Raw genomic sequence first — 8,007 nt, 5'->3', positions numbered from 1 at the left:
CAAAGTTCTTTGTCACCGTGCAGTAAGCAGCAAGTGCACAGTGACAGAAACTGTGAAACACACTGCCATAATCTATTAACCATAAACCATTGAATAGTTGCCTGCAATGTGCATTCCCAGATAAGATCTACAAACCAATAGGCAATTTATTTATGTTGTGGAGCTGCATCGATACATACAATCTGGATCAAATCTATTCTGCCACCATTTTGAATAATGGTAAATGTCTGCAAGCAAAAAAAAACTAAAGTTTGTTGCAAACTCTCACATTTTAATCATTTGTGTTTTTTCTCTGTTTTATAACATTGCAAATTAAATATCTACGGGGACTCTCCACTGGTTTATCAGATCAAACAAGACATTTGAAGGACGTTTCATGGATGTGTTTTTTAACTACTTTGACATTTCATATGATAAACAAGAAATATGCACATGAATTGATCATGAAGACAGTTGATCAATTCCAGCATATCATCACCTTTTATAATGCAAATGATCCTGTCAATGATTGATGGCTGTCTTATGATTTAGTAAACAGGGCCGATGCTTTGATCATAGCTTCCGCATTACCTGTAATAAAGGAAAATGCGTTAATGTCTTTTCTTATTACGTGTAATTTTTTTGTTTTTGTGTCACAGTCAGGCGATGCCCCCTCCCGGCAGTGTGCAGTATTCGGCTCTGATGAACCCCCCTCTGAATCCTCGGACACAGCAACCTTCTCGAGCCCCAAAACCTTCCTTGTGATGAGTGGAGGAGAAGGGTACATTTGACTTCAGAATGGGTGAGTATGTCACAGCATTAACGAAGGTGTAACACAAGTTGCATTTCCTTGGTTCTAATCCTAAATATTAACGGTTGAATCAGGAATCTACTTTAACAATAAATGTTTACTAGACTACTTTTGACTTAAAGGTTTTTCACCCTAAAATTATGTAAAATCCACTTTTTCATGTATTTTATACATTAAACATGTGTTCCCCTCTGTGTTAAGAGATTCAGAAAGTTTCGAGGAAAAAAAGATCCTCTCTCTTTGCCTGAATATAATTAAAATACCGGTCAAATAGAGTCTGAGTGCTCGTGTATTGCCACTTGGTTGGATTGTTATTAACGAGTTTTTGTGGTCTGTGATGCCATTATATGCTCCATGATTCACCATGACACGAAGAGGGTTAACCGCACCTTAGCGCCTTGCCAGCGGGTCTTTATTGCATCTTTCGTAATCCTCTCTAGAGCACCTTTTGTTCTTGTGTCTAACCTGAGTCTCTGTCTGAGGGTACCGTGTGGGGAGGGGCTCCTTATTTTCATCTAAAGTAACAGACAGAGAATCAGCACTTTTGAAACAGGGCTAAAACAGAGGGGATTATGGGATGCTGCAATGATCTGTTTGGTATTTGGAGCCAAACACTTCAGAGACATGTTTTGTATATATCTGAGACCTATAATATATTGATGAAAAACAGTATAATACGGGACCTTTAATACAGAATACAGACAGAAACTGAATACATGATTTGATATTTGTATTGATCTTATTCCCATATGAGTAAATGTTATAGCAGATTCTAAGGAAGTTAAACACACTTGGGGTTTCATTTTGTTATTCTCGGCTCCCTGTTCTCCATCTTTGGGGCAGTATGTGGGTAGTTAACTTGCGATGTCACGGATGCACCAAAGACAGCCCACTAAAGTAAATATCAACTGCAGCTCGAGTTGAACTCACTGCTGTTTCTTTTCTAAATCAGTTTGCAGCCACATGAAGTCTGCTTTGTGTCACGCAGTGTTTATCAAAGAGGATTTTAAATTGATGAAAAATACATAAGTGTGAAAAGATAGCATCTGCTCTGAGTCTCACTTGGATTTAAATAAAACTCGATTCATTACCGGTGCAGAGCTTTGCCCGTTTGACTACCTGAAATGTAAGGATTTTATTTAAGAAAATAGGATATATTCCTGATATAAAGGGATTGCAACATGGCATTTAAAATATAGTGTATCTGATTCAGGGAGAATAGGGACAGTTACACATTAAAGTATACTTTTTGATGAATACATTTTAGCTAATTGTTGCAGAATGTAATGATGGTTTCCAAAAGTAAGTCCAATAAAGGAAAACAAAATGTCTCCTCAGGCCTTGTCATAAAAATAGTGCCGATCATCGCCAAAGCTTTAGCGACGTTTTACCAACGACAGCTTGTTGGTAAAATACCACAGCTTGTGAGCTAATTGCTAACACGCTAAGAAGCTTGGAACACCTCAAGGAAACATTGACAAAATTGAAACTGAGGGTACAACATTTTAGTTTTTTTATTTACATATAATTAGTGGTGTTTGTGTGTCTACTCGCTGTTAGAAAGCAGAAAGTTCAGCTGCTGGTAGTGGTTTATTGAAAATGTAAAATGAATATTGAAACCATTTAAATATTCAGTTCACTTCATTAGTTACTTGGATACGTACTTGGGTAAGTTTGTAGAGGGCTCTCAGAGACAGCTAATTTGTCAATTGTCTAATTTATAGCAATCTATACTGTATTCAAATGTACCATTAACTCTTGACTCTGATCCTTTATGTATCAGGTAATGCTCACAAGAGAACTGGGTTAAATAAAAGTAGATGGACCAAAGCAGGTATTAAGTAACTTCCTTCATTATGAGTCAAGAATGCATGCTATTAGTCATACTGTATGTTGGTAAGTTGTGTGTACAATTTCAACTACTAATCAGGCCTTAAAGTTGAACAACAAACTTCTCAATCACCTTTTATTTCCAGTCTATTCTTATTGTATTCCACTTTACACAAACATTGCCTCATAGATTTGTAGTTCATGAATTCTTCGACATCACTAAAAAATATATATTTTAGAAGGTTATGTCAGTGAGTAGTAATCAAACAGCTAACTTCAGTTCAGAGGAGGTGAGGAGTTGCAGTGCACAGCCAGAAAACAGAAAATAAAGTCACAGACACACGGAGTTTAAAGTGTCTTAGGTCATCATTATTTATTACAACTATATTTACAGGCAGTGTTTCAACCCTGAGTTTAGAGCAATGTGGCGACTGCTGCAAATCAAAAACAAGGCCGTGGTCATTTTTTCCATGAGGTCGTTCCCAGGCGGTCCCCAAACCGGACAAACACACCCTGAATGTGAACACACACACACACACTGTGATACAGATGATATATACTGAACTACCCCGTCATGTGTAACAAATCTCATTCCCATATGGGTTTGGAGAAGTCACAGCGCAGATGTGCCTCATGATTATTGTCCAGTTCATAACACACACATTCATCCCTGTAATGCTTACAAATGAATAGAGCTTAATTGAAACCAATTTGAATAATTACATCGACTATTATTATAGATTTACACTGTCTCTAGTTTATGAGATGCACAATTAACTGTCACTCCGCTGTGTTTCTGCTTGAGAACAGTTCAGGGAACCATTTGAATAATCAAAAATGTCAAATTACTACAATGAATTAAAATGGTCTCAGTAGTTAAGCTTTTCACACTTTAAAACCCAGTGGATTGTCCCTTTAGCACCAGACTACCAAAACCATCTTTGGGGTAGAGGGATCTGAAATTGTGTCAACACGACAGTATATTAAAAACTGCAGAGATTTATATGTAATTGGAGTTGTCAAAATATACTTAAGTCTGATTTTCATTAAGTTGCCAATGATTTCAACAGCCTTTCTTGTGTTAGGTACAAAAGCAAACATTTGGCAGTTAAATATCAATGAGGTTTTACCGTCACTATGATTTCAAGTTTGATTTCCAGTTAACGTAAGACAAAAATATCAGTAATTGTGAATTGTTTCCTCATCAGGAAATGGGAAATGAATACATTGTTGTCTAAACCAACCAGTTTATTCTTAAAGGGTTTTATGACTTCGACAAGGTCAAACCACTTCCTCTTTGTTCCCGTCAGATAGCAGAGTCACACAACCTCTTGAGGTTTATTTTTTTATCAAGACACAGGTTGCCCTTATTTATAGAACACTGACAAATACTGCCTTTTTTTGTTGTAAGGCCAGTCTCTCAATTTAACTGCAAATATCCAAACATTTCTTTATCATCTATTCTGTTCACTAAGCATTTTCTGTGTAAAGACTACAGGAAATAATGAACAAATCCAAAGTAATACTGCAAGATATCCCCTTAAAACCAAGTCATTTATCCACTTTCTCTGAATGACGTTAACTTGCTGAATTCAGTCAAAGTTGGGAACAGTGAGTTAGCTTGCTATTTGAACCGCTGAGGTAATGATGTTGAAGCAGCAGCAAACAAATCTATTTGTTTTAATTAGAACCAAGCTGAGTAAAGGTTGAGATTTTAATAACATACAGCAGGCATTGTAGAATAATTAGATGGAGACAGCTGTACTTGTAGCTCCGTATTAAGTTTTCTTGGATGGCATTGAATTAAAATACATCATCGGCAATACAGCCATTTATTTCCTCTCAACCTTGTCCTTTGTTTCATTTCAGCTTCCTCCTACTTTCCTGCACATCTATTCTGATCTCTTCCTGCAGATGTGTGTTCATATGGACAGGCAACTTTTAATACTTTCTGAAGATCTCTTCTAGACCCAGGGGAGAGATAATGACGTTGTATTCCTTAAACGCCTCTCACCTATTTATCCTGAGAATAACATGCAGTTTAATTAGCATCAACACTACACACAGGACACGACAAACCTCTCATTGATATCCCCCCTGGTATAAAACTCCTTCTGCAAACATCCGTCCCAAATCCAAATAACCAGCTTTATTCTGCACACTTTCATTTTTGGCAAGGCTCCCCTAAACATCTAGGTGAAGTAAGACTTAAAAGACCTCACACTGTGCCCTATTTAGAGCACCTCTGATGTCGAAACACGAGATATTCCTTTAACAAGATACAAGGAAGGCTAAAAGGGCTAAGGTGTTCTGTGAATAGAGACACATTTTAAACCCTGATCATTTTATATGTGTAGTAGGAAGCCTCTCCCTTTAGGTTTCAGGCTTGGAGAAGTTCACTTTTATGTTGTTTACCTTATTTAACGGATTGGTGTTCATCTCTTGGAAACAGGACAGCACTGATGTTTTATCATCTATAAGTTCATACAACAAGCTTGTGAGCTGTTGGTCCTTTTCTCATCCATCAGTTACAGATAGCAACACAATAATTAATGAATCGTCATTTCTGGTTACTTAACCCATAAGGACCCACCGTGACACGGGTGTCACTGAACTTTAAATGTTCTGGAAAGTTCCTTATACAGCTTTAGCCTTTATGTTATCTCATGAAGTCCCTAAGTGACACACACTGAACAGTCTGGTGGGTCATGGTCCAGGTCATGTGATTTTGTGCTCCCATACCAAGATGTCCATGTGCCAGACTAACACGTGACATAACGAGCTACACTTCAAAAGCTTTATTTTTTGTTGCTAAAGGTAAAATTTAAGCCATTTAAGAATGAAAATGCTTACATAACATGTCCTTTATTACATTTAACCTGTTGTGGAAACATTTCTTGATCAAATTGATATGAAACAAATGAGACAAACATCGCTGTGTTTGTCTGTGTGATACTGGTGTCACATCGAGACTTCAACCCTAAACTTTCACAGTTAACCCAAAGTGACATATGCACAATTAGAAATATGATTATGATCTTCTCAGTTAATTTAGCTGATTCAATTATATTGAGTTAATATGTTCTTATTCTTCAATTCAAAGAATTTGCAAACTAATTCAAACCAAAAAATCATCCTCATTAATTAAGTTAAAAATAAGAGTTATTTTACCATTAAAGCAATGTGACATACGTATGTCACATTTCAGATATTTGACACTAGGGGGGGTTTCTTGTCAGAAATGTGTTCTAGGCGGTCTATTTAGTCTAAATTATGTTCCCCTTAATTTCCCCAAAAGTAGAAATGGGTCTGGGTTGTTATGGGTTAAGTCCAATATCAACTATTCTTTTAGTTCTGTTTTTGATCTCTACCAACTCCTGAGAGAAATATGTGACAGTAAGTGGGCTATGTACTCTCTAACAGTGTCTGTCTGCTGTTGGTGCAGATGGATTGTGTACGTGTTTTTTTTAGAAATGTGTTCTCTGCCTGCAGTGGTTGACAACAGCGGTATGTAAGTAAACCATAACAGTGAAAATAGAGATAAACAATGAGCTTAAACTGGCAATAAAGTTCTGTAAAGCCGAGGGCGGCTGCAGATCCAGGTGATAATAGGCATTTTCATTGTTATTGCATTGCCATTTGTTACATTATATTTCAGGCATTTCGATCTTAGCTGCTGTTAAAATCCCTTTTCAGTGTGTACATTGCAGACTGTGAAAAGGGATTTTTTTCATCACATAAACACTTTCGGTAACACTTTATATTAGGGTACACAAATTAACCATCAACTAGTTGTTAATTAACATGCATATTAGCAGTATATTGGCTCTTTATTAGTCATTATAAAACACTTATTAATGCCTTATTCTACATGACCATATTCTACAAGTACTAGGCCATTAGTTGAGAGTTTTTCCTCAATAACCCTCTAATTAGTGCTTATTTATTGCAAGTAAGGAAGTTGTTGTACATGAGTTTTGGTCTTAATATGCTCTGCTCAATATGGGCCTAATAAGGCAGTAGTACCACAAGAATAGTTATTCTCCCATAATAACACTTAACAAATATGATCTCTTCTTATGTAACATGACATAAGTGTTAATTGTGTCTAAATAACTCAAAATTAGGTATTTCTATCTAAGAATATGTTCCCTATTTTAAAGTGAAGTTTTGTTCATAACCAATAAGCTATTAGTTTGACTCTAATTAGGTATTTATATCTAAGAATATGTTCCCTATTCTAAAGTGAAATATTGTTCATAACCAATAAGCTAGTAGTTTGACTCTAATTAGGTATTTATATCTAAGAATATGTTCCCTATTTTAAAGTGAAGTCTTGTCCAATAAGCTATTAGTTTGACTCTAATTGACCTGAACATGTTCCCTATTCTAAAGTTGCCTCCTCTTCACACTTTGTAAATACATTATAGCACACAACTACTGAAATTAACCTCAACAGTACATGAACAAAGTAGGCACACGTTGAAATATCGGTTTTTATTAATGAACCACTAAAGAGAGGTTCAGACACATACCAAAACATGTCAAGTTTCTCCAAGGCTGAGAACACATAATGCAGCCTGTACGTTTTAATAAAAACAGATTTTTTTAACAGATTTTATTTATTTGTGATCATACTGTGTGACCTGCTTGTATGTACTTACACAATAGGTGTACTGTTCTCTCTGTGTTGTACTGTCTCAGTCTGAACATAGATTAAACAGCCAACTCTTTTGAGAGCCAGGGAATGAGCAGCCATGCTGAGCAGCCATGCTCCTTTTATTGACTTATTTGCAGTCCACTGACATTCAAACGGAGTTAAACTATACAAAAATAAGTTACAAGGTACTTAATGATCTCATACATGCAAGTGTAACATACACATATTAACACATAGGACCACTAAGGGTAAACAAGGTAAATATAGCTAATGCTAGCTTCGTAATCACATGCATGTTGCCTTTCATAAACCATAAAACGAGAAAGAGTGCTGACTGTCGTCTGCAAGGAGAGGTAGCATCGATTCAATGATTAGAGGGCTAGTCTTAACACGTCTGATCTACCATGTTGTATCGACTATATATCCGAAGGTAGAACCCAATTGGTTATGTTACACAATGTCAACTTATGTAAACGAAGAACAGTTTAGGATAGGAAATTCAGATGATACTTACACGAAAGGGTCACCCACCAATCTGAACTGTGCAACTTCAAGTCTAAATGGAGTCCGTCTTTTTTCTACATGAATAACCATTGTGAAATATAATTCCATGTGTTAATTGTAGTTGATAACAATTAATGTACGTACTAATCGTCATAAACCGAGACATAACAGTAAATATTGAGAATAGTTACAGCATAAGCACATACGGTATAGATTTATTCCA

The 8,007-nt window shown here is 36.2% G+C and overlaps 1 long non-coding RNA gene across 1 annotated transcript in view; it reads right to left on the bottom strand.

Annotated features, from left to right (window-relative positions):
- The window catches only part of LOC104956965 (uncharacterized), an 8,697-nt gene extending 3,256 nt beyond the window's left edge, over positions 1-5,441 (bottom strand). Inside the window, exon 1 of the long non-coding RNA XR_799615.1 lies at positions 5,200-5,441. This is a non-coding gene — a long non-coding RNA (uncharacterized lncRNA). The remainder of the gene's footprint in view (positions 1-5,199) is intronic.
- Positions 5,442-8,007: the final 2,566 nt, after the last annotated feature.

Source organism: Notothenia coriiceps, unplaced genomic scaffold (genome assembly GCF_000735185.1).
Source record: "Notothenia coriiceps isolate Sejong01 unplaced genomic scaffold, NC01 NC01_scaffold00026422, whole genome shotgun sequence".
Taxonomy (NCBI): Eukaryota; Metazoa; Chordata; class Actinopteri; order Perciformes; family Nototheniidae; genus Notothenia; species Notothenia coriiceps.
The sequence above is the reverse complement of the archived record's forward strand: the minus strand, read 5'-3'. Positions and strand labels throughout refer to the sequence as shown.